The sequence below is a fragment of the Hyperolius riggenbachi genome, chromosome 1 (assembly GCF_040937935.1).
Source record: "Hyperolius riggenbachi isolate aHypRig1 chromosome 1, aHypRig1.pri, whole genome shotgun sequence".
Taxonomy (NCBI): domain Eukaryota; kingdom Metazoa; phylum Chordata; class Amphibia; order Anura; family Hyperoliidae; genus Hyperolius; species Hyperolius riggenbachi.
Genome location: NC_090646.1, coordinates 327,853,767 through 327,878,058, shown reverse-complemented (window position 1 = coordinate 327,878,058; position 24,292 = coordinate 327,853,767). Strand labels below are relative to the sequence as shown.

Genomic DNA, 24,292 nt, shown 5'->3' with positions numbered 1-24,292 from the left:
TCAGTTTAGTGGTTTTTTATACTATAGAAATAACGATAAGCTTTTATTTACAAAAGCGACAGTAATATACCCTCATAACTGTCAGATATCGAGAATTAATAAAGTTTTATAGGTTAAATAAAAACATAATTAATGTCCTTTAAAAATATAACCTTATAGGATTGTATAAAGAAACCTTGTAATGTGCGCTCACTGTTGTACATACAACCTACTATAAAAATAAAAAGTAAATTAATGTAATAAAGTCCTCAAACCACAGTCCAGTGACTACTTATTTGTCCATGGATCGCTGCATCAGTCGCCAAGCATATGATGTAATTAAATCTTCATTCTAAATGCTGCGCTCACATGTATATCCAATTTTCTTATAATGTATCACTCAGAGAAAAAAAATGAAAAAAAGAAAAGAAAGAAAAAACATAGTGTGATACTGCTTCAATCAGTTGCCTTTTCCACAACACCCAGTGCTGCAACCTATATCCTATGTGTATTCACCACGACTCATAAGGTTATACAGGTCCTCACCATGTGAAATGGCTGCCAAGCCACAGACAGCAAACCAGCACCATATGCACTTTCCCAAAAGCATGCAGATATCCACCAGATCATGCGTGGCCTCTCACCTTACTCTCTGCCGTCCAAGTTATAAGACAGCAGCAGCGCTTAATATCCTCAGATGGGACGCTTCCAGCCGTATTCTCAAACGATAATACACCACAGGAGCAGATACCTCATGTCAGCCTAGCAACTGCACGCATGCACGCGTTTCATGCTTGCGTGCCCCTGATGAGTGCGCATGCACAAAACGCGTAGGGCGGAGCTACAGGCGAACGAGGCTGGCGTGGAGGAGCTCTGTTTGATACATGCTTGATTTTATTCTGAATATGTGAGTGCACTATTTTTATACTCTTAAATAAATGTGGATGGTTTTACGCTATGTTGAGTCCTTCAGTTGATAGGCTGACATGAGGTATCTGCTCCTGTGGTGTATTATCGTTTGAGAATACGGCTGGAAGCGTCCCATCTGAGGATATTAAGCGCTGCTGCTGTCTTATAACTTGGACGGCAGAGAGTAAGGTGAGAGGCCACGCATGATCTGGTGGATATCTGCATGCTTTTGGGAGAGTGCATATGGTGCTGGTTTGCTGTCTGTGGCTTGGCAGCCATTTCACATGGTAAGGACCTGTATAACCTTATGAGTCGTGGTGAATACACATAGGATATAGGTTGCAGCACTGGGTGTTGTGGAAAAGGCAACTGATTGAAGCAGTATCACACTATGTTTTTTCTTTCTTCTCTTTTTTTCGTTTTTTTTTCTCTGAGTGATACATTATAAGAAGATTGGATATACATGTGAGCGCAGCATTTTGAATGAAGATTATAGGATTGTATGGTTTATTATAAATATTATTAGCAAGTGTATCCTGATTTATATTATATATTCATGCATGTTCAATTTATCATATGGATTACAAGAAATAGATCTTTTATATTATACTTTTATAAGATTTAAAGCTTTATAGTCAGTTTAAAGCTGAGTAGTGAAATTCCAAGAACATGGTTTAGTAACAGACTGTTGAATCAGAAAGATTTTCCTCTGTCTGAAGAATGTTTACTGGAGTAATAATCTTAAACTTTAGGTAAATCTTAAAAGTTTACTTTGTCTTGGACAATATTGAAATCCCAGAGTCTTTGTTAGCAGTCTAAGGGGCAGCAAGCTGGCCAGAGATAGCTTGGAGTTAGAAGGTGGACTGATATAGAATTTCATATAACCTTATTATCAGGAATTCTATATATGTATGTCATTATATATAGCATGTCATATATAGCAATGTAATAAGCATTATCCCATATTTTATATAGTTAAATGCATAATATTAAGAAAATATACTTAATACCAAATGTAGCAGATCGTTCTGAGATACTTAACAAAGCTTGCATACATGTTCTAGTTTTAATGTTTAACTCCTAGGCCAGACACTCAAGGGACCTAGAAGAGCCATATCTACTGGGATAACATTCTTGGATTATAAATGGTTGTTCTCAAACAGAGCCATAACTTATTGTTGACCAGCTGAATTGGCCCAAAGAGCTAGTCTTGACCAGTTTTATGTGTTAAGGAATTATGACCATTCTTCCAATCTAATGAAATACTAACAAATAATATGCTTGTTAGATTAGGAGGAGTTCAAATTTTAAATGTTTTTATATACTCTCAGAACGCAAGACGAGAAAAAAAAATGTTGGTATCAAAATTATCTTGAAATTGATATTCAAATGGGCTAGTTATTTTTAAACTTGTAGTCACACCTTTCATTCTTGATTGGGTCCAGTTAACCTGGGGGCTGAGTTATAAGTTAGTTAGAGGGATATAAATTAAGAGTGCATGAGACACTCTACACACACTCTCTATAGACACACTTGTATAGAATACCCTGAATATGTGACCTTCCTGGAATTGCAACTAGGAATATCCATGTTTGATTTGGGTTCATTTTTCTCTACATGTATTATTAAGGTACTTTTATTTTTTTTAAATAATAAACATTTAATAAAAGTTTGAATGTAGAAGTGTCTTATGGTATATTTGGGTGTATTTGGCTGTATTTTACTTTTTGGCCACTTTGGAAAATGTTTGTAACAGTTTCCTTGGGGTTATGAATGAGAGATGCAGCTCTCCCATTCATAACGGCACAGTGATCGGGCTGAGAATTAATTGATTCTCATGCACTGATCACAGAAGTACAGGGATGCGGCGATGGCGAATGGAAATGGCGTGGGAATTGCGATTGGCGGCAGTAAGTAAACAGTGCATATATATACGCCCCTGACCTGCTAGTGGTAAACACAGGGGTGTATATATACATACCAAAAATCCAGTTAATACATGCCAAATTATATAGAAAGCAAACTTATTTACCTTAATATATAGGTCTATTATTGATCATCTCATTAATTAATAACTCTATGATCACTATACATGATTACATATATCAGCGTATAGCTGGCTTAGCTTCTGTGGTGCATGTGGTTGGCCTTACATTAAGCTTGCATTGCAGCAAGAACTGAGTAAAGGCAGAGAATTTCTCCAGTGCTATCTTAATATAAACATAACCTTGTACAGAGAACAGACTTACTGCAGAAAATGACACTAAGGGTTACTCTAACCAAGAATCTAACTCTGATTAACCCTTTCAGCCCGCGGGGATTTTTCACTTTATGCATCAGAGCAATTTGCACCTCCCATTCATTCGCTAATAACTTTATCACTACTAAACACAATTTATTGATCTATATATTGTTTTTTCTGCCACTAATTAGGCTTTCTTTGGGTGGTACATTTTGCTAAGAATTATTTTTTTATAAATGCATTTTAACAGGATTAATAAGAAAAAAAATGGAAAAAATTCATTATTTCGCAGTTTTCGTCCATTATAGCTTTAAAATAATCCATGCTACCATAATTAAAACCTATGTATTTTATTTGCCGTTTGTCTCGGTTATGACACCATTTAAATTTTGTCCCTATCACAATGTATGGCACCAATATTTTATTTGGAAATAAAGGTGCATTTTTTCCGTTTTGCATCCATCACTATTTACAATCTTATAATTTAAAAAATGTTCATAGTATACCCCCTTCAAATGCATATTTCAGACCCTTAGGTAACTATTTATGGTTTTGGGTTTTTTTTAATTATAAAAAAAAAATTCCATTAAAAATTTTATTTGGGTAATATTTTGGTGTGGGAAATAAACAGTTAATTTTTAATGTTATTCTATGTGGAAATTGTAATGTAAAAAATATGTAGATGTAGTTTTACTATTAAGCCACAAGATGGCCACCTTGAGTTTATTTTTTTCTCCTTCTGCTTCTCGATCACCGGAAGCACAAGGTGGATGGGGAAACTTTGCAGAAAGACTGAAGCCTCTAGTAAGAGTGCTTCGGTTTTTACTGCTGGGGACACGGATCAGTGATCGGGAACCATGTTCCACGTTCACTGATCCCAGGGCTACCGGGGGACAGCACAGGGGCGCGCCGGCGATCGCACGCGAGAGTGCGGCATCGCAGCAGAGCAGCCGCCTGGATGTGAGGATCACGTCCGGGCGGCAGAAATGGTTAAAGAATAACTTTTCTGAAATGGCCACAAGATTTTCTGACATGGCCACAAATTAGAATAAGGTCTTGGCAAGCAGCATTGGGGTCCAGGATGACATGGGAAGGCTTTCCTCTATCTTGGTAAGTCTTAAACTTTTTTTTTCTCACAAGTTTGCCTTAAATAATTTCATCATCTTTTAATTTCTTTAAATGTTTGACTAGATGTTATTTTTAAACACAGGGATGCCGAGAATCTAGCATATGAACAGAAGCCCCAATGCATCAGCAAAATATCCAGAGTGCCGTATTGTCTTAGCTGACTTCTTTGAGTGCCGGGCACCTGCTTTGAAGTATCACAACCACGATACTTCACTAGCGCTGCGTTACTATGTTAATTAACATAGTTACTATGTTAATTACACAGTAACTATGTTAATTAACATAGTAGCAGCCTCCCTAATGAAGTATCGTGGTCACGATACTTCACAGCAGCGGGTGGCATTTAAAGGAGCGTGCATTGCTTTGTAATCAACGCCCGTAACTAAGGAAGGCACACTACGATGCACGACCGCATGTTGTGTGCCTCCCTGGATTTAGGCCACACTGCTGTCATGGGGCTTATGCTGCTCTAGCAGTGCAGCTTCATGAATCAAGCCCAATAAATCACTTGTGAGGCTACATCTAGAGCATGGAATACAGTATTGGCCTCTACACTACAGGAAGGAAATGGATGTTTTAGAACATGTACAAAGTCGGGCAACTAAATTAATCAAAGGAAAAACGTAGTGTGTACACCAATCCCCTCCGACAGTGCACGACCAGGTCAGCAAGGCCCACACAAAGTATAGAAGCAAAGGTCCGCACTTGTCCAAGGTTCCAATTCTTTATTTAGGACATATCCAATAATAACACATGCATCAAAAAGCTGACATGTTTCGAGCTATACTAGCTCTTAATCATAGCTGATCAAACAATGGTAAAAAGTCCTCTTATATAAGGGGATGTCAATGCACCTGTCCCTCAGAACTCCGCCCAGGGGAGGGGTAAAATGGTCATTAAGGTGCAAGGTGCAAGTAGAGATAAATATCTCTTATCCAGCAATGTGGAAATACATACAAGGAATTAAAACTCAAAGAAATTTAAAACCATAAAAATACCAAGGAACAGACTTGTGCATTTAAAATATGGCAATAACACACCACAGATCCCTAGGATGAAATATGTAGAAAGGGGGTGCTCTAAACGAGGGAAAAGAGCAGGGAAAAGTAGAACCAAAACTAAGGAATCTCAAGTAATAAGCGCCAGGTCCCATTTGGCATTTAAGCCTTGTGGGAGCCTGGTGCCTAAGGGCCACTAACAAATCCCAGCTGGAGTTGCTGCAATCCACAAGGCAACATAAATATAGTCAGTATAGACCCACATTTGTGACCACGCATTCAGTGGAATACAAGAACGTAACTAACATATTCACAAAGTATTTGCCAATATTGGAAGGGGATGCAGGCCTTTCACCATTTCTTAAAAATGGAGTCAGATTTTCCAGTAGACGAGCTCCGACTCTGGGACAGATTCTCTCCCCTAGCTTGTATGACTCCAAGCCCATTCTAAAAACTTGGCTATCAGTGGTGGGGTCTTTCAAGTGTGGCACCTCCACCTGTAGGTATTGTCATGTACACCGGGGATCGAAAACAGTTGTCTCTGCCTCAAACGGTTGTTCTTTTAGTATCAAGCAATTTATTAATTGCGGCACCAAATATGTTGTTTATCTGGTGACCTGCAGCCTTTGCTCCTTACAATATGTGGGTTGTTCCACGAGACCCGTGAGGCAGAGAATAGCCGAACACTATCTGGGTGCGGGATGGTCCACCCTTAACATTTCTAATGTGGCTAAACACTTTAGAGACAAGCATGGTGGGGATATGACGGGGTTCATGTTTCAGGGGATCGAAAGAGTTATGCCTTCTAGGAGGGGTGGGGATCTCTATAAAGTACTTTTGAAGAGGGAAGCTATGTGGATCCATCGCCTAGGCACCAGGCTCCCACAAGGCTTAAATGCCAAATGGGACCTGGCGCTTATTACTTGAGATTCCTTAGTTTTGGTTCTCCTTTTCCCTGCTCTTTTCCCTCTTTTAGAGCATCCCCTTTCTACATATTTCATCCTAGGGATCTGTGGTGTGTTATTGCCATATTTTGAATGCACAAGTCTGTTCCTTGGTATTTTTATGGTTTTAAATTTCTTTGAGTTTTAATTCCTTGTTGTATGTATTTCCACATTGCTGGATAAGATATATTTATCTCTCCTTGCACCTTGCACCTTAATGACCATTTTACCCCTCCTCTGGGCGGAGTTCTGAGGGACAGGTGCATTGACGTCCCCTTATATAAGAGGACTTTTTACCATTGTTTGATCAGCTATGATTAAGAGCTAGTATAGCTCGAAACATGTTAGCTTTTTGATGCATGTGTTATTATTGGATATGTCCTAAATAAAGAATTGGAACCTTGGACAAGTGCAGACCTTTGCTTCTAAATTAATCAAAGGGATGGAAAATCTCACTACTCAAGGAAGGTTAGACAAATTGGGCTTACTCAGCTTGGTAACATGATGACTCATAGGCCACCTTATTAACATGTATAAATCCAACCAAGGGCAATTGGTAAAAGTTTGGCAAATTAGCTTTTTAGGTCTGTAAAAAGACATGAACTACACATGGAGAACATGAGTTTTTTTTCCACCTGTCTACAAAGGGATTCTTTATAGTAAAAGTGGTTAAATGTTAAAACCCTTACTACAGGAATCCTTTCTTAACATAAAAGTGAAACCCCAGCTATGACTGCTAGATGTGGGAAGATGATACCTTCATCTAGTCAGGGAGGTATTTTGTGAGGTTAAATAGTTTGGTTGAAAAAAAAGACATTCATCAAGTTTTACTAGAAAAAAAGAGCACTGTCCTGAACCAACACAAGTCCCAGTGGTTCCAGAGGAAGGCAAACACCCTTTACAGGCTTGGGACAATTAGCCTCAATGGTGGAAAATGTTCTTCCCAACTCTAGATGATAATTAGTTAAAGTCCTGACAGTTAATTAATCCATATCATGCACTGATGAGGATCAATCACTCCGAAACAGTCTGTATGCATGTTGGATTATTGTGGCTCTGTAATATTAATAAACTGACACATCATTGCATTCCAGCGGATCTGGAGTTGTGTTTAGCTTCCAGGGACAACTATAAATAATTAGCATATATTCAGCAGTGATTCAATGGGAGACATCTCGGAGCTCACTGCAACCTGAATTATCGCAAATACTTTCTGTTTTAAGAAATCAAACTTTTGTTTTCAATTCCTGAATCAACTGCTGGGAATTAGCTAGGAATTATAGCCATGAATGACCTTCAATGCCAGCATTCAAGTCCTCTTTAAAAGCAGATATATTATTGCCCATAATTACTTCCTGTGGTAAAATATTCCAGATTCCAGATTTTATCCACTCCTACTGTAAATAACCCCTTCCTAAATTAAAGGCAATATGCAGATTATGTCCATATGCAGATAATATCCCCTTTATCTTTTTACAAGCCTAGGGGAAAAAAAGCTCACCTGCCAAGCTTTTGTATTGCACTCTGATGTGTGTTAATCTGGTCACTAGGGCTGATCGGAACAGCTGAATTCCGATCTCGCCGAAATACGTTGTACCGCATGCGAAAACCGAATTTCGTGTTCCGAATTTTCGTGTTCCGAGTGCACTTCTATTGAATTAAATAGTGCCACCTTCTGCGGTTAATTGTAAAGCCCCTGTACATGGGGCTTTTAGGACCATTGTAGTCCCTTACACACTCCAATGAGTTCTGGGTCACCATGAGCTTGCTGGTTAGTTTGTACCTCTCGGTGTTACAAGCCCTACTGCATAGAGCCAAATTAATCCATGCCATGCACTGGTGAGGATCAAACAATCTGAAACAGTCTGTATGCATGTTGGATTATTATGGCTCTGTACAAACAAGCTGACACATCATTGCATTCCAGCGGTTCTGGAGGTGTGTTTAGCTTCTAAGGGTAAAATGGTTAATTTGCATATATTCAGCAGTGATGCACTGGGAGACATCTCAAACTCACTCCAACCTGAATTATCGCAAATTCTTTCTGTTTGAAGAAAACAAACTTTTGTTTTTCTTAACATCTTAGTAAGGGGGCTTTTAGGACCATTGTAGTCCCTTACACACTCCAATGAGTTCTGGGTCACCATGAGCTTGCTGGTTAGTTTGCACCGGGGGGACCTTTAACATTAGGCGGATAGTGTTTGGTCAGTAAGGCGGCCGGATGCGATGTCACATGGATGATTCTTGTTCAATTTCAGTATGAAATTGATTGGAAATTGTCCTGCGGTGTATGCCAACAGATCTCTCTCTAATCAGATTCGATTAGAGAGAGATTTGTCTCTTGGTCGAATCTGCCCATCATCGCTAGATGTATGGCCACCTTTAGTCCTAACTTATCAGACAGAGATCTCAATCTAAAGTGTATTTTACCAAATGGGAATACAGATTCAAATACATGTTTTCCCAGAATTATAGTGAAAGTAAACAGCCATTTGTCATTGAAATATAAATATAGAACAAAAAGCCAGCTCATCTGCACTTTCTGTAACCATTAACACAAACAAACTGCTGATCCGGACAGTATTGGAGTTAAACCTGCATTAGTAACTAGTGCATTGAAGTGGCATTATAAAGCTTAGTTTCTTTTAATTCATTTATTGTTTTCCTCGCTCCTCGTCACAACCCACTTTGCAATTCTGGCTTTCCAGAGACTGATTTTCCAATGATGGTGAAGAATTTGCCTGCAATGCATTTGTGGTGGCGACTTAAAGATCCATTGTATTGACAGACTGGCAGGTATGGTCATGCATGTGTGTGAAAATAGATCTTCTTATGCAACGTGACTAGTGCATTTACAAATATCCCAGATTTTGTACTGTGGGTAGTTTCTGCTTCATGACATAACTCATCAAGTGCAGACAAGCTTGAGATTTAATAAAGTGTTCTTCACTCATCCTTTTCATGTCCTTTTTCCCAGTCAACCATTTTGCTAAAAATCAATAACACATTTCTTAAAAAGAGAATAAACAGTCAAGACCCTTTATGGTAAAAAAAAAAACAAGATACAATGCAGGAAGGAAAACAGCACTATGCACACAAAAGAGTGTGTATGCATAATTATATAATAAGTACTGGAGAGATTGTTCTCCATCCTCACTGGGCCATTTCTTTAGAAATAGGGAGGGTGAAGCTCAAGGTTCAGGCAACATGCTCACAGACATTACTGTGCCTATTAAAATAGGCTTTCTTACGTTTTATAATGGGGAAAAAAGTGTACAGCTCTTGCAGCTCAGTCCATCAACAGACAGTCCATAATTGTTTGAACCAGTACTGACTGTAACTCGCTGTAACAACACCTCTATCAAAGATGAAATCCAGGCTGCTAGAAAATCTTCATTTACACTCCTAACCCTTCTCTGGTTAAATTTACTATAATGCCCATATAAAGATAAAAAAAGAAGAATCAGAGGATAAATTGTACATGCATACACAGTGCTTTGGGTTGTGCATGTAGCCCTTTAGCTCGTTAAAGGGACACTTAAGTCAAACAAAAAAAAATGAGTTTTACTCACCTGGGGCTTCCAATAGCCCCCTGCAGCTGTCCGGTGCCCTCGCCGTCTCCCTACAATCCTCCTGGCCCCGCCGGCAGCCATTTTCTGTTTCGGTGACAGGAGCTGACAAGCTGGGGATGCGAGTGATTCTTCACATTCCCAGACACATTAGCACCCTCTATGCTGCTATATGATATATGATATATGCTATAGCAGCATAGATGCCGCTATTGTGGCCAGGAATGCGAAGAATCACTCGCGTCCCCATCCTGTCAGCTCCTGTCACCGAAACAGGAAGTGGCTGCCGGTGGGGCCAGGAGGATCGGAGGGAGATGGCGAGGGCACCGGACAGCTGCAGGGGGCTATTGGAAGCCCTAGGTGAGGAAAACTCATTTTTTTTGCTTGACTGAAGTGTCTCTTTAACTGATACTTTCATATATACCTTGCAATATGTCAGGTAGACTTTGGCTTCCTCCAGATCATGTGTGTGTGTGTGTGTGTGTGTGCGTGCGTGCGTGCGTGCGTGCGTGCGTGCCTGCGTGCGTGTGTGTGTGTGTGTGTGTATTACCTGCAAGAGGTTTACAGATCACATCTCCTGGGTCCTCTCACTGAGTCACATTACATTGCAGTCTTTTGCAACCTCTCTTCCTATTCCAAAACCAGTGAGTGTCTGTTTTCCATTGGATCTCTGATTAAGTGACTACTTAGGCTAGTGCTAATTTGCAAGGACACTTGAACAGTAACTAATGGTGTGTACACACTTGAAAGATAAATTAAAGATATCAGACCAATTTTGCCCCCTTCCATGTAGTATGAGAGCCATACTCTACACAGTCTTTTCTATGGAGCTGAACTCCCCATCAGATAAAACTCTTTGCAAGATGCTGCACACAAAGATGCCCGTACACACTAAAAAGATCAGTATCTGCAAAAGATCTGTTCCTGCCAAAAATCCATTCCTGCAAAATACATTCATAGTCTATGATATCTGCAGATCCTCAAACACACCTTGTTTAACAGACTTCATCTGCATATCTGACAATCATCTGCAGATCTAAAAATCCATCCTGGTGGATCTGATCTGCAGACGATCTGCAGATGAATGTCTGTTAAACAAGGTGTGTATGAAGATCTGCAGATATCATAGACTATGAATGCATTTTGCAGGAACGGATCTTTTGCAGGAACAGATCTTTTGCAGATACTGATCTTTTGAATGTGTACAGCATCTTGCAAAGAGCTTTTATCTGATGGCGAGTTCAGCCCCATAGAATAGACTGTGTAGAGTATGGCTCTCATACTACATGGAAGGTGGTAAAATTGGTCTAAGATCTTTCATTTATCTTTCAAGTGTGTACACACCATTAGGAAGCACACTAGGCAGGGAAAAAAAACTTAAGCATAACAACCAGGCTCTTACCATTATTTTTAATGACAAGCTAAGTTACATTAAAGAAAACAAGATAATATTTTCCAGTTTGCCAACTGATTAGGGTGTAATTTGGTATATAATTATGTAGTGTGGGTTATTTCAATAGCTTTTTGTGCTTATAGCCCTACTCAGATGCACATCTAGCCCTGGGCAGAAGTGAACAGCAATTGCATTTTTCATCTAACATGTGAAAGGCAGTTTTGTATTCCTAGCATGGAAGAGATTTCTAGGAAAATAGTATAAGCTACCTCTGGGGCTCTTTCAGACAAATGGCTGAAAGCGGTACGCTCAAATTGCTTGTCAACCACTCCTGTGCAGGGTGCTTTGCAGCCGGCTTCAAGCATCTAGCATTTGCGGCATCTCTGCATGTGCACCTGAGCAGGCGGCAGCTGGCCCTGGACACTACATGCTGTCGTTTTGTACTGGGCAATATCTGCACCACATGCCAGCCGCTGACACACTTGTGGTTACAAACGCTCCCATTCGGTTGCATTATTTGTCAACCGAGAGGTGCTTCACCCTAGCAAATGAGGTGTTAAATGGCATTTTTAACATGCCATTTAGCCCTTCATCATTAACCACTTGAGGACCTAGGGCTTTCTACCCCTTAAGGACCGGCCACTTTTTTTCCATTCAGAGCACTGCAGCTTTCACGGTTTATTGCTCGCTCATACAACCTACCACCTAAATGAATTTTGGCTCCGTTTCTTGTCACTAATAAAGATTTCTTTTGGTGCTATTTGATTGCTCCTGCGATTTTAACTTTTTATTATATTCATCAAAAAAGACATGAATTTTGGCAAAAAATGATTTTTTAACTTTCTCTGCTGACATTTTTCAAATAAAGTAAAATGTCTGTATACATGCAGCGCGAAAAATGTGGACAAACATGTTTTGGATTAAAAAAAACCCATTCAGTGTATATTTATTGGTTTGGGTAAAAGTTATAGCGTTTACAAACTATGGTGCAAAAAGTGAATTTTCTCATTTTCAAGCATCTATGACTTTTCTGACCCCCTGTCATGTTTCATGAGGGGCTAGAATTCCAGGATAGTATAAATACCCCCCAAATGACCCCATTTTGGAAAGAAGACATCCCAAAGTATTCACTGAGAGGCATAGTGAGTTCATAGAAGATATTATTTTTTGTCACAAGTAAGCGGAAAATGACACTTTGTGAGAAAAAAAAAAAAAAAAAAAGTTTCCATTTCTTCTAACTTGCGACAAAAAAAATGAAATCTGCCACGGACTCACCATGCCCCTCTCTAAATACCTTGAAGGGTCTACTTTCCAAAATGGGGTCATTTGTGGGGTGTGTTTACTGTCCTGACATTTTGGGGGGTGCTAAATTGTAAGCACCCCTGTAAAGCCTAAAGGTGCTCATTGGACTTTGGACCCCTTAGCGCAGTTAGGCTGTAAAAAAGTGCCACACATGTGGTATTGCCGTACTCAGGAGAAGTAGTATAATGTGTTTTGGGGTGTATTTTTACACATACCCATGCTGGGTGGGAGAAATATCTCTGTAAATGACAATTTGTTAATTTTTTTACACACAATTGTCCATTTACAGAGATCTTTCTCCCACTCAGCATGGGTATGTGTAAAAATACATCCCAAAACACATTATACTACTTCTCCTGAGTACGGCGATACCACATGTGTAGCACTTTTTTGCACCCTAACTGCGCTAAAGGGCCCAAAGTCCAATGAGTACCTTTAGGATTTCACAGGTCATTTTGAGAAATTTCGTTTCAAGACTACTCCTCACGGTTTAGGGCCCCTAAAATGCCAGGGCAGTATAGGAACCCCACAAATGACCCCATTTTAGAAAGAAGACACCCCAAGGTATTCCGTTAGGAGTATGGTGAGTTCATAGAAGATTTTATTTTTTGTCACAAGTTAGCGGAAAATGAAACTTTGTGAAAAAACACAATTAAAATCAATTTCCGCTAACTTGTGACAAAAAATAAAATCTTCTATGAACTCGCCATACTACTAACGGAATACCTTGGGGTGTCTTCTTTCTAAAATGGGGTTATTTGTGGGGTTCCTATACTGCCCTGGCATTTTAGGGGCCCTAAACCGTGAGGAGTAGTCTTGAAACGAAATTTCTCAAAATGACCTGTGAAATCCTAAAGGTACTCATTGGACTTTGGGCCCTTTAGCGCAGTTAGGGTGCAAAAAAGTGCCACACATGTGGTATCGCCATACTCGGGAGAAGTAGTACAATGTGTTTTGGGGTGTATTTTTACACATTCCCATGCTGGGTGGGAGAAATACCTCTGTAAATGACAATCTTTTGATTTTTTTACACACAATTGTCCATTTACAGCGGTATTTCTCCCACCCAGCATGGGTATGTGTAAAAATACACCCCAAAACACATTATACTACTTTTCCTGAGTACGGCGGTACCACATGTGTGACACTTTTTTGCAGCCTAGGTGCGCTAAGGGGCCCAACGTCCTATTCACAGGTCATTTTGAGGCATTTGTTTTCTAGACTACTCCTCGCGGTTTAGGGCCCCTAAAATGCCAGGGCAGTATAGGAACCCCACAAGTGACCCCATTTTAGAAAGAAGACACCCCAAGGTATTTCGTTAGGTGTATGGCGAGTTCATAGAAGATTTTATTTTTGGTCACAAGTTAGTGAAAAATGACACTTTGTGAAAAAAAACCAATAAAAATCAATTTCTGCTAACTTTTGACAAAAAATAAAATCTTCTATGAACTCGTCATACACCTAACAGAATACCTTGGGGTGTCTTTTTTTCTAAAATGGGGTCACTTGTGGGGTTCCTATACCGCCCTGGCATTTTACGGGCCCAAAACCGTGAGTAGTCTGGAAACCAAATGTCTCAAAATGACTGTTCAGGGGTATAAGCATCTGCAAATTTTGATGACAGGTGGTCTATGAGGGGGCGAATTTTGTGGAACTGGTCATAAGCAGGGTGGCCTTTTAGATGACAGGTTGTATTGGGCCTGATCTGATGGATAGGAGTGCTAGGGGGGTGACAGGAGGTGATTGATGGGTGTCTCAGGGGGTGGTTAGAGGGGAAAATAGATGCAATCAATGCACTGGGGAGGTGATCGGAAGGGGGTCTGAGGGGGATCTGAGGGTTTGGCCGAGTGATCAGGAGCCCACACGGGGCAAAGTAGGGCCTGATCTGATGGGTAGGTGTGTTAGGGGGTGACAGAAGGTGATTGATGGGTGTCTCAAGGTGTGATTAGAGGGGGGAATAGATGCAAGCAATGCACTGGTGAGGTGATCAGGGCTGGGGTCTGAGAGCATTCTGAGGGTGTGGGCGGGTGATTGAGTGCCCTAGGGGCAGATAGGGGTCTAATCTGATAGGTAGCAGTGACAGGGGGTGATTGATGGGTAATTAGTGGGTGTTTAGGGTAGAGAACAGATGTAAACACTGCACTTGGGAGGTGATCGGACGTCGGATCTGCGGGCGATCTATTGGTGTGGGTGGGTGATCAGATTGCCCGCAAGGGGCAGGTTAGGGGCTGATTGATGGGTGGCAGTGACAGCGGGTGATTGATGGGTGGCAGTGACAGGGGGTGATTGATGGGTGGCAGTGACAGGGGGTGATTGATCGGTGGCAGTGACAGGGGGTGATTGATGGGTGATTGATAGGTGATTGACAGGTGATTGACAGGTAATCAGTGGGTTATTACAGGGGAGAACAGATGTAAATATTGCACTGGCAAATTGATAAGGGTCTGAGGGCAATCTGAGCGTGTAGGCGGGTGATTGGGTGCCCGCAAGGGGCAGATTAGGGTCTGATCTGATGGGTAACAGTGACAGGTGGGGATAGGGGATGATTGATGGGTGATTAATGGGTAATTAGTGGGTGTTTAGAGGAGAGAATAGATGTAGACACTGCGCTTGGGTGGTGATCTGATGTCGGATCTGCGGGCGATCTATTGGTGTGGGTGGGTGATCAGATTGCCCGCAAGGGGCAGGTTAGGGGCTGATTGATGGGTGGCAGTGACAGCGGGTGATTGATGGGTGGCAGTGACAGGGGGTGATTGATGGGTGGCAGTGACAGGGGGTGATTGATCGGTGGCAGTGACAGGGGGTGATTGATGGGTGATTGATAGGTGATTGACAGGTGATTGACAGGTAATCAGTGGGTTATTACAGGGGAGAACAGATGTAAATATTGCACTGGCAAATTGATAAGGGTCTGAGGGCAATCTGAGCGTGTAGGCGGGTGATTGGGTGCCCGCAAGGGGCAGATTAGGGTCTGATCTGATGGGTAACAGTGACAGGTGGGGATAGGGGATGATTGATGGGTGATTAATGGGTAATTAGTGGGTGTTTAGAGGAGAGAATAGATGTAAACACTGCGCTTGGGTGGTGATCTGATGTCGGATCTGCGGGCGATCTATTGGTGTGGGTGGGTGATCAGATTGCCCGCAAGGGGCAGGTTAGGGGCTGATTGATGGGTGGCAGTGACAGGGGGTGATTGATGGGTGATTGACAGGTGATTGACAGGTGATTGACAGGTGATTGACAGGTGATCAGGGAGGATAGATGCATACAGTACATGGGGTGGGGGGGTCTGGGGGGGGTCTGGGGAGAATCTGAGGGGTGGGGGGGTGATCAGGAGGGAGCAGGGGGCAAGGGGGGGATAAAAAAAAAAAAGCGTTGACAGATAGTGACAGGGAGTGATTGATGGGTGATTAGTGGGGTGATTGGGTGCAAACAGGGGTCTGGGGGGTGGGCAGGGGGGGGTCTGATGGGTGCTGTGGGCGATCTGGGGCAGGGGGGGCGGAAATCAGTGTGCTTGGTGCAGACTAGGGTGGCTGCAGCCTGCTCTGGTGGTCCCTCGGACACTGGGACCACCAGAGCAGGAGGCAGCCTGTATAATACACTTTGTAAACATTACAAAGTGTATTATACACTTTGTATGCGGCGATCGTCGGGTTAACATCCCGCCGGCGCTTCCGTATGGCCGGCGGGGTGTTGTGGCGGGTGAGCGGCGCCAGGCGGAGGATCACATCACTGATGACGCGATCGCTCCGCCCATGCCCCTACAAGGACCGCCGCCATTTGTCTATACGGCGGTCCTTGCGGGGTGCACTTCCCGGCCGCCATTTGTATATACGGCGGTCGGGAAGTGGTTAAGAACCCTTGTTGTTTCCTTTTAACAGATAAAGGCACCTGTCCAGATACTTATGGATTACACAGGTGTTTTGGATAATTGATACAGAAATATGAATGCCCAAATATTGGGGGGGAGGGGAATTTAATGTGGTAAGAGGTTAGAGCCACTTTGGGTTTTTATTGTTTGTACAGTACAGAAGAGGTGAACCCCCTAACTAGTTTTTATTGTTGCCCCTCTTCTCCCTGTTCTCCCCCTTTGCGGTCTACAGGGCTGCTGGGTGTTACCAGAGGCAGGAAGTGATGAAAAAAATCTCTCCAGTGGGGACACATGCAGCAATAATTCTCCAAAACTTTCAATTGTCTCTTCTCAATTGAAGTTGGAATTGTAAAGCATGACTTTTTTTTTAACACGAGATTCCAAATTCACTGCCTGTGTGTTCCTTTTCCTGCAAGTTTATTTTGAGTGTATACAAGGGAGAAGATACAGAATATATGATAAATCCATGTATCATCCATCCCTCACAGCAAGAGCATGCCTCACTGCATGTATTGCAACACATCCTACAATTTAACTTATCTTAACCTAATTATATTCGCTGTGATGTTTGTCCTCTGCTTGCAATCTATCTATCCAGTCTAAATCTGAAGTTCATATTCCCATGATGCTAGAAATGTCATGTGACTTAATCAAACAAATAAGAGTGAAAAAAAATAATAATTGCATGGCTTCATCAGTCCATTTAGTGGGAAGCAATCAGTTACACCCTTTTCACTCAAACCAGACAGGCCTCAGACCTGTAATTTCCAAGTTTGAGAGCATGAAATGTTTGCTTGCTTGCTGACTGGTATAGGTACATTTGGGATCTCAACTTGGAGGAACCTCAACACTGGTAAAAGTGTTTAGTTTGGAATGCCTTTGCATGCAAACCATTTTGGAAGCAATTATCCATGAGTACTGCAACTGAATGAAAATTTCATACAAGTTGTTTTTATAATTACTAGAGTTCAAGCTTGTTGTGAGTGTTAGAGTGCAGAGTGTTAATGATTGTTTGTATCTTAATTGCCCTCTCCCTTCAGCACCTCCTTTCCTATTTAAATCCTGGGACCTCAAAACGATGAGCACAGCTTCACTTAGTGGAAAATACTCGCATTTGCTTATGCAAAGCCCTCTGTGCCAACATAGATGTGAAAAGGGTTTGTTCCCTGTTGAAGCTATTTTTGAAGAAAGATACAGTGTGTCACTAGGGAATTGATGTGCAGATACCATCTCACCACCACCACACACACCACCACCACCACCACCACCACCACACACCACACACACACACACACACACACACACACACACACACACACACACACACACACACACACACACACACACACACACACACACACACACACACACACACACACACACACACACACACACGTAACAAATATCTCATGCATACAATACAAACAAAATTTTTCTCATGTACAAATTGCACTGTACTGCTTTTGTTATTATTTTTGTTACGTTACAATATTGGAAAAACTATTGTAAGTAATAAATGCAAGACTTGATTTACAAACTTCCCAAAGGAACGTGTTTGTAAGTAGGGGACTGCCTATACCTTATTGTAATCTTATAAACTAGATGCCAGCAATTTTAGGGTTACAAATTTTAAGTTACAGTGCACATTTTTAATGTTTTTTCATAAAGATTTTGCAGTAGAGCTTATAATAAAAGTTTACGGTACTTATCTGCGCATCAAGCATACACGTTTATAAAACATTTAATGCTCCCAAGAAATAACAAGAGGTGTAGTCATCATTGAACCTTGATAGTGGCTTAACTGTTCCTAAAAAAAGCCTTAAACTTAATTTCCTTTACAGCTAGTTATGGAAATTCCACATACAAAGCTAGCATACAGCACAAGCATTAGAACAAAGCTGTTTCCAAAAAAAGCTTTTCATACAATTGTGGTTGTATTCTTTATTATATTCTATCTAGAGTATCCAGATAGCTCATGGTGACCAAGAACCACTAGGATATAATAAGGGTCTTAAAGGGACCAAGAAGCCTTTTTCCTACAAGGAAAATTTATATTCATTTTGTTCTCTAACAGAATGAATAATAATAACCTGCAGAGGGCAGCAGAGTTCCATTCACATTTCTTCAGATGCAAAAACTTGTTTTAACTTGATTCTTCAGTCTTCACTGGAAAAATTGTTTTTATTTTACCTACAGTTTCATTACTTCATATGCAAATAAGGCTGACGGCAACTGTAGATATTTACTTACCATCACTAAAGGCTAGTGCGGTTCATAAATAAATTACTAGCCATATACAGTATAACAGTTACAGTGGAACCTTGATTTGAGAGCATAATTCATTCCAGAAACATGCTTGTAATCCAATGCACTCATATCAAAGCGAATTTCCCCATAGGGATTAATGGAAACTCAAATGATTTGTACTACAATCCAAAAACAGTTATAGAAAAATATCTAATACAAAGTACTGTATAAAGTAAAAATGTATAACAGAATCATTGTTATCCTCTCACCCTAAATTTTTTCTCTGTGACTTTAACAAGGAACTTATCCTCAGGATTTCACAGAAATGTGACATTATACACAGTCCCTACACTCAGATCAAGTACAATCCTGCAGCATCAAAGGGTTCTGTACTTACGTATCTGACGCTGCTTTCTTATCAAGGCAACATTTCATAAACATATTTACCAGTCTTGCAAAGCGCTCTTAAACTAAGTTACTTGCAATACAAGGTTTTACTGTATTATATATACAATAATATAATAATCATCCTACATAATAATAGGCAACTGTCCCTGCGTACAGCAGGGACAGTTGTCTCTGTGGGTCCATGCTTTTTGCTACTGGGCATGTGCGCAGCACGGACCCAGCCTCACACAGGCAGAAGGACAGGGACGGGGCCAGGGAGCCAGGCGGGTGTGTGAAAGGAGTACAGATTCGGGTCCTTCCTCCACTCTGGAGGGTAGGTTGCCTTTTTCTGTTGGTAAAGAGAAGACCAGGAGCCCAATAGTGCAGTATCGTTAATCACGCTAGTAGCTCAATTAACTTATGAGATATGTACTCACAAACATGGGTTGCAGTCCTGCAACCACCGTATAAGCCTGCGGGAATAAACCGTTCCCGCTCGGTGTCCCGGATTATGCAGGAGCCGGGCGGTCGCACCCCTCTTCGGGTCCTCTCTCCGCGATGGAGTCTGGTCCACCTTGGGTGAGGTTTTCACCTCCGTAGGAGGTGTCTAGTAACTGGAACAGGGTTGTGAGGAGGCGCCCAAACAATTATGTATAATACAGTAGCTGATACTATTTAAGCATATAAAAGAAACAAAGAGGTATCTTACCTCTATGAGGGACTCTCAAGAGTGGTATTCAGGGAGCCTTTATTAACCACTTGCCGACCGCACACTCATAACGTGCGTCGGCAAAGTGGCAGCTGCAGGACCAGCGACGCAGTACTGCGTCGCCAGCTGCAGCCTAATTAATCAGGAAGCAGCCGCTCGTACGAGCGGCTGCTTCCTGTCAAATCACGGCGGGGGGCTCCGTGAATAGCCTGCGGGCCGCCGATGGCGGCTCGCAGGCTAGATGTAAACACAAGCGGAAATAATCCGCTTTGTTTACATTTGTACGGCGCTGCTGCGCAGCAGCGCCGTAAGGCAGATCGGCGATCCCTGGCCAATCAGCGGCCGGGGATCGCCGCCATGTGACAGACCACATCCTGTCACTGGCTGCACAGGACGGATAGCGTCCTGTGCAGCCCGGAACACCAGGGGGAGGCAGCAGGTAGGAGAGGGAGGGGGAATTTCGCCGCGGAGGGGGGCTTTGAGGTGCCCCCCCCCGCCACCCACAGCAGGCAGGAGAGATCAGACCCCCCCAGCACATCATCCCCATAGGGGGGAAAAAAGGGGGGCGATCTGATCTCCCTGCCTGCACCCTGATCTGTGCTGGGGGCTGCAGAGCCCACCCAGCACAGATCAATCAAACCAGCGCTGGTCCTTAAGGGGGGGTAAAGGGTGGGTCATCAAGTGGTTAAAAAAAGGGGTTATACTGTTGACAACGCGTTTCACGGGACGAAGCCCGCTTCCTCAGGTCATTAACAAAACAGTCAACATTATTACAGACCATGTGCAGCGTGGGCGCCGTGAAAATTTTTTTTTTTGCGGCGGGTGTGCGCATCCGCGCGGTGGACGTGCATGACGGGCAGGTGCACGCATGCGTGCGGCAGGTGCGCGGAGACAGACCTAGCCCGTTTTTAAACAGGCTAAGGTCACTAGTTATTATATTATGGCTGGCACTGTATTTATTAACTTTACTGCACTTGCCTTTTAGTGGTGGTAAGTAAATATCTAAAGTTGCTGCAGTGGCTGGATAGAGTAATAATTAAAGGGACCCTGAGCAGTCAAAAAAAATGAAACTAGTGCTCACCTGGGGCTTCCTCTAGCTCACTGTAGGCCACGAGGTCCCCCGGCGTCCTTTTGGCTCCTCTCCCGGTCCTGTTGATAGCTCCGTTACCAGCGACTTTCGGGCTGAAGGTCGGCTGGTTCTTCCTGAACGGGGATGCTCCACGTCATCACGCCGGCCGCTATGCTGCATCACACCAGCCGGTGTGACAGTCCTGCGCATGCTCGGTTCAGAGTTAGAAAAACACACATGTGCAGGACTGTCACCCAGCTGGCGCAATGGAACCTCGCAACCTATGGTGAGCTGGAGGAACTCCCAGGTAAGTACCAGTTTCATTTTTTGTTTGACTGCTAAGGGTCCCTTTAAGGGCACTGCCTTTGACATGGGAGACCAGGGTTTGAATCCTGGCTAGGGTCATTACTTATTCAGTTAGGAATTCAAGGCAAGACTTCCTAACACTGCAGCATGGCCTCTTGATCCCCTAGTGGATGCAGGTCTTGAGCGTTTTGAGTCCAACAGGAGAAGTCCAATAAGCGCTATATAAATGTTCGGATTATTATTATCATGTTTACGAGCAATTTTGCAATGCACATTTCTCTTTTGTTTAGCCTTATACCTAAAAAAGTAGTTATTTCAATAGAAAGTTGCTGGCATTTCTTCATTAGGTTTTGGCAATACCAGTTTGGATGGAATACATTGCATATCTACAGTATAATAACACTGTCTGCTGCTAAGTTTTCAATTCACTGCCACCTGCCTACCTCGTTCTTAAACTGTTGGCAAGGGTGTGCCATTTGTTTGCAGATTCCACAAGCATTTTTTTACAGGGTAGGCTAAGACACTTTTTTTTATGTTTATGGATTCTTTATGTCCGAAACTCTGGGCAAAGGTCCTGCATAGTTGTATTTGAGTGGCTGGAAAGTGGACATTGAATTAACCTTTTGAGGACCCTGGGCTTAAACCCCCCTAGTGACCAGCCTATTTTTCCCTTTAAGGGCTCGCTGCAGGGCCGTACATGTCAGCACACAAGTGATCCCCCCCCCCCCACACACACACACACACACACACAAACACATCCTTTCTCCCCACCGATCTTTCTGCTGGTGGGGTCTAAATGGCTCCATCATTCATGCAGAGATGCGCACGCATCAGCACGCGCCTTCTCCTGCAAATCCCCACTCTAGAACTTGGCGTTAGGCAATCCTGGGGCTGCTGCCGCGATCACGCCCATCAACGTAACACCGTCGTAGAGCAGGTAAATCATATTACATGAGTATTCTCATCTGACAGAGACGGGCAAAACAGAATTTCTGTTCTAAGAAACGTTTTTGCAAAGATTTTTTAAAAATCTTGAAAATGTGACAAATGCATTGAACCTAATTGAAATATCAAAATTAGGTTTCTTCCAAGCTGTTTATAGAAATTGAATGGGTTTGAAACTGCTCGTAAGGTTTGGAGAGGCACCTGCTGGTAACTGAGGGATTTGGTTCTGGGTAAAGGGATCGGTCCTCCAGTAACTGGGAAAAGAAGAAACACTAGACAACCTGGAGCCTATATAGTGTAGTTATGTTAAGGGCTGGTTCACATGGGCATTTTTGCAGCGTGAAACACGGCGGTTCGGTCATGCCGTTTTTTGGGCATCTGCCACTGTCCCATTCAAGTGAATGGGAGCATTTAAAACTGGCTTTTGCAGGCTTTCATGAAAGCCTGGTGGTAGATCCCAGCGTCTCGTCTCGAAAGCAACATGTTGCTTTCAGAGGCGGTAAACAATGGGAAATTGCAGAGAGTGCAGAGACCTGAACTGCTAGCCTTGAAAGCTTCCCAAAAGTCTTCAATAGCTAGCGTCTAAATGCTGGCCTTTAAACACCGGCTGTTGAAGGCTCGGCAGAAGCCCATGTCAGCCAGCCCTTAGAATGATGTATAAAAAAAATAAAATTAAATACAAAAAAGATTGCTAAAAAATCAAAAAATCAAATAATCAAAGTTAATCTTTTTTCCCTAACTGAGGTAATACATAGAGGTTAAAGACAGTACCTGTCAATTTGTTGCCCCGTTAGGCTACTGATGGCATCAGATGGCAAAAGTGTTCACTTCCAGAGGTGACATCGTTCTTTGAAGAATTGTGTGTGTGTGACTGATTATAAATACTGTTCCCCCATTCAGTGACAGCCAAAAGCCACGTGACCATGGAGAGGAGGACTGAGAGAACCCTCTCTTGCCCCTTATATCCAGAGGGATCAGCCTACTAAGCACACCAAACCTCCCACCTTCCCGGGCATACAGACCGCTGTATTTGCTAATGCTATGTGCAACATTAGTCATTGAGCCTTATTGTAATCCTGGTGTTGTGGTCCGTGACTCTTAGCTCGCACTGGAGTACAGTAGATTTGCATGCAAATTCTTCAAGGAACAGTGAGAGAGGTTTCTCTTGCTCCTCACCATGGTCACGTGACATTTGGCTGGTGTTGGAGGGGGGTAAAGTATTTAGAATCGGCCACACACACAGTTCAAAGAATGGTGTCACCTCGGGAAGTTAACCGTTCTGCCATCCATGGCCTGGGGGCTGCCAATTCCACATTCTGTTGCCAGTCTTCAACCTCTATGCCTTACTGCAGATAAAGAGACACTGAAGCGAAAAAAAATTATGATATAATGAATTGGTTGTGTAGTATGGACAATTACTAGAATATTAGAAGCAAAGAAAATATTCTCATATTTTTATTTTCAGTTATATAGGTTTTTTTTTTACATTTAACATTGCATCAATCTCTAATATTTGCAGTTTACACACTACTCAGCATTCTAAATGATTTTACAGAGCAGGCCGGTGAACTTTTGACCTGTCCTCTGCAGAAGAAAAAACAATACAATGAGTGACTGTTGAGATAACAAGCTTCAGAAGACAGAGCTCTCTGCGACTTGGAGTCTTGGAGCTCAATTACTATTTTGCATAGATAACAACTGGAGTTTCTTAACAGTTGTATGCAAACTATTTGAGGGATTACTAAGAGATATTATACATGACTTCATAGTAGAAAATAATCTTATTTCTCAGCCTTAGCATGGGTTTACTAAAGACAGGTCCTGTTTGACTAACATGCTCAGCTTTTATGAGGTAGTGAATGCTAATATGGATATTGGGAATGCTGTAGATGTGATATACTTGGACTTTGCAAAGGCCTTCGACACTGTTCCACACAAAAGTCTGGTGCAAAAGTTGAGGATGCAAGGACTGGGGAAGGGTCTGTGTGCATGGATAGGGAACTGGCTAATGGACAGAAAACAAAGAGTTGTGGTCAATGGATCATACTCAAAATGGGTGACCGTTAGCAGTGGGGTCCCACAGGGGTCTGTACTGGGTCCAGTGCTTTTCAATTTATTTATTAATAACCTAGCGATTTTATTGTTTGCACAGCATGACAATTGTTTCGGGGCCACAGAGGGTCCCCTTCATCAGATAAAGTGCAGACATATGGTATGTCTGCACTTTATCTGATGAAGGGGACCCTCTGTGGCCCCGAAACAATTGTCATGCTGTGCAAACAATAAAATCGCTT

The 24,292-nt window shown here is 42.3% G+C and overlaps 1 protein-coding gene across 1 annotated transcript in view; it reads right to left on the bottom strand.

Moving 5' to 3' along the window:
* ONECUT3 (one cut homeobox 3) overlaps positions 1-24,292 on the bottom strand; it is a 173,444-nt gene that overhangs the window by 16,490 nt on the left and 132,662 nt on the right. The gene's annotated exons all lie outside the window — the stretch shown is intronic.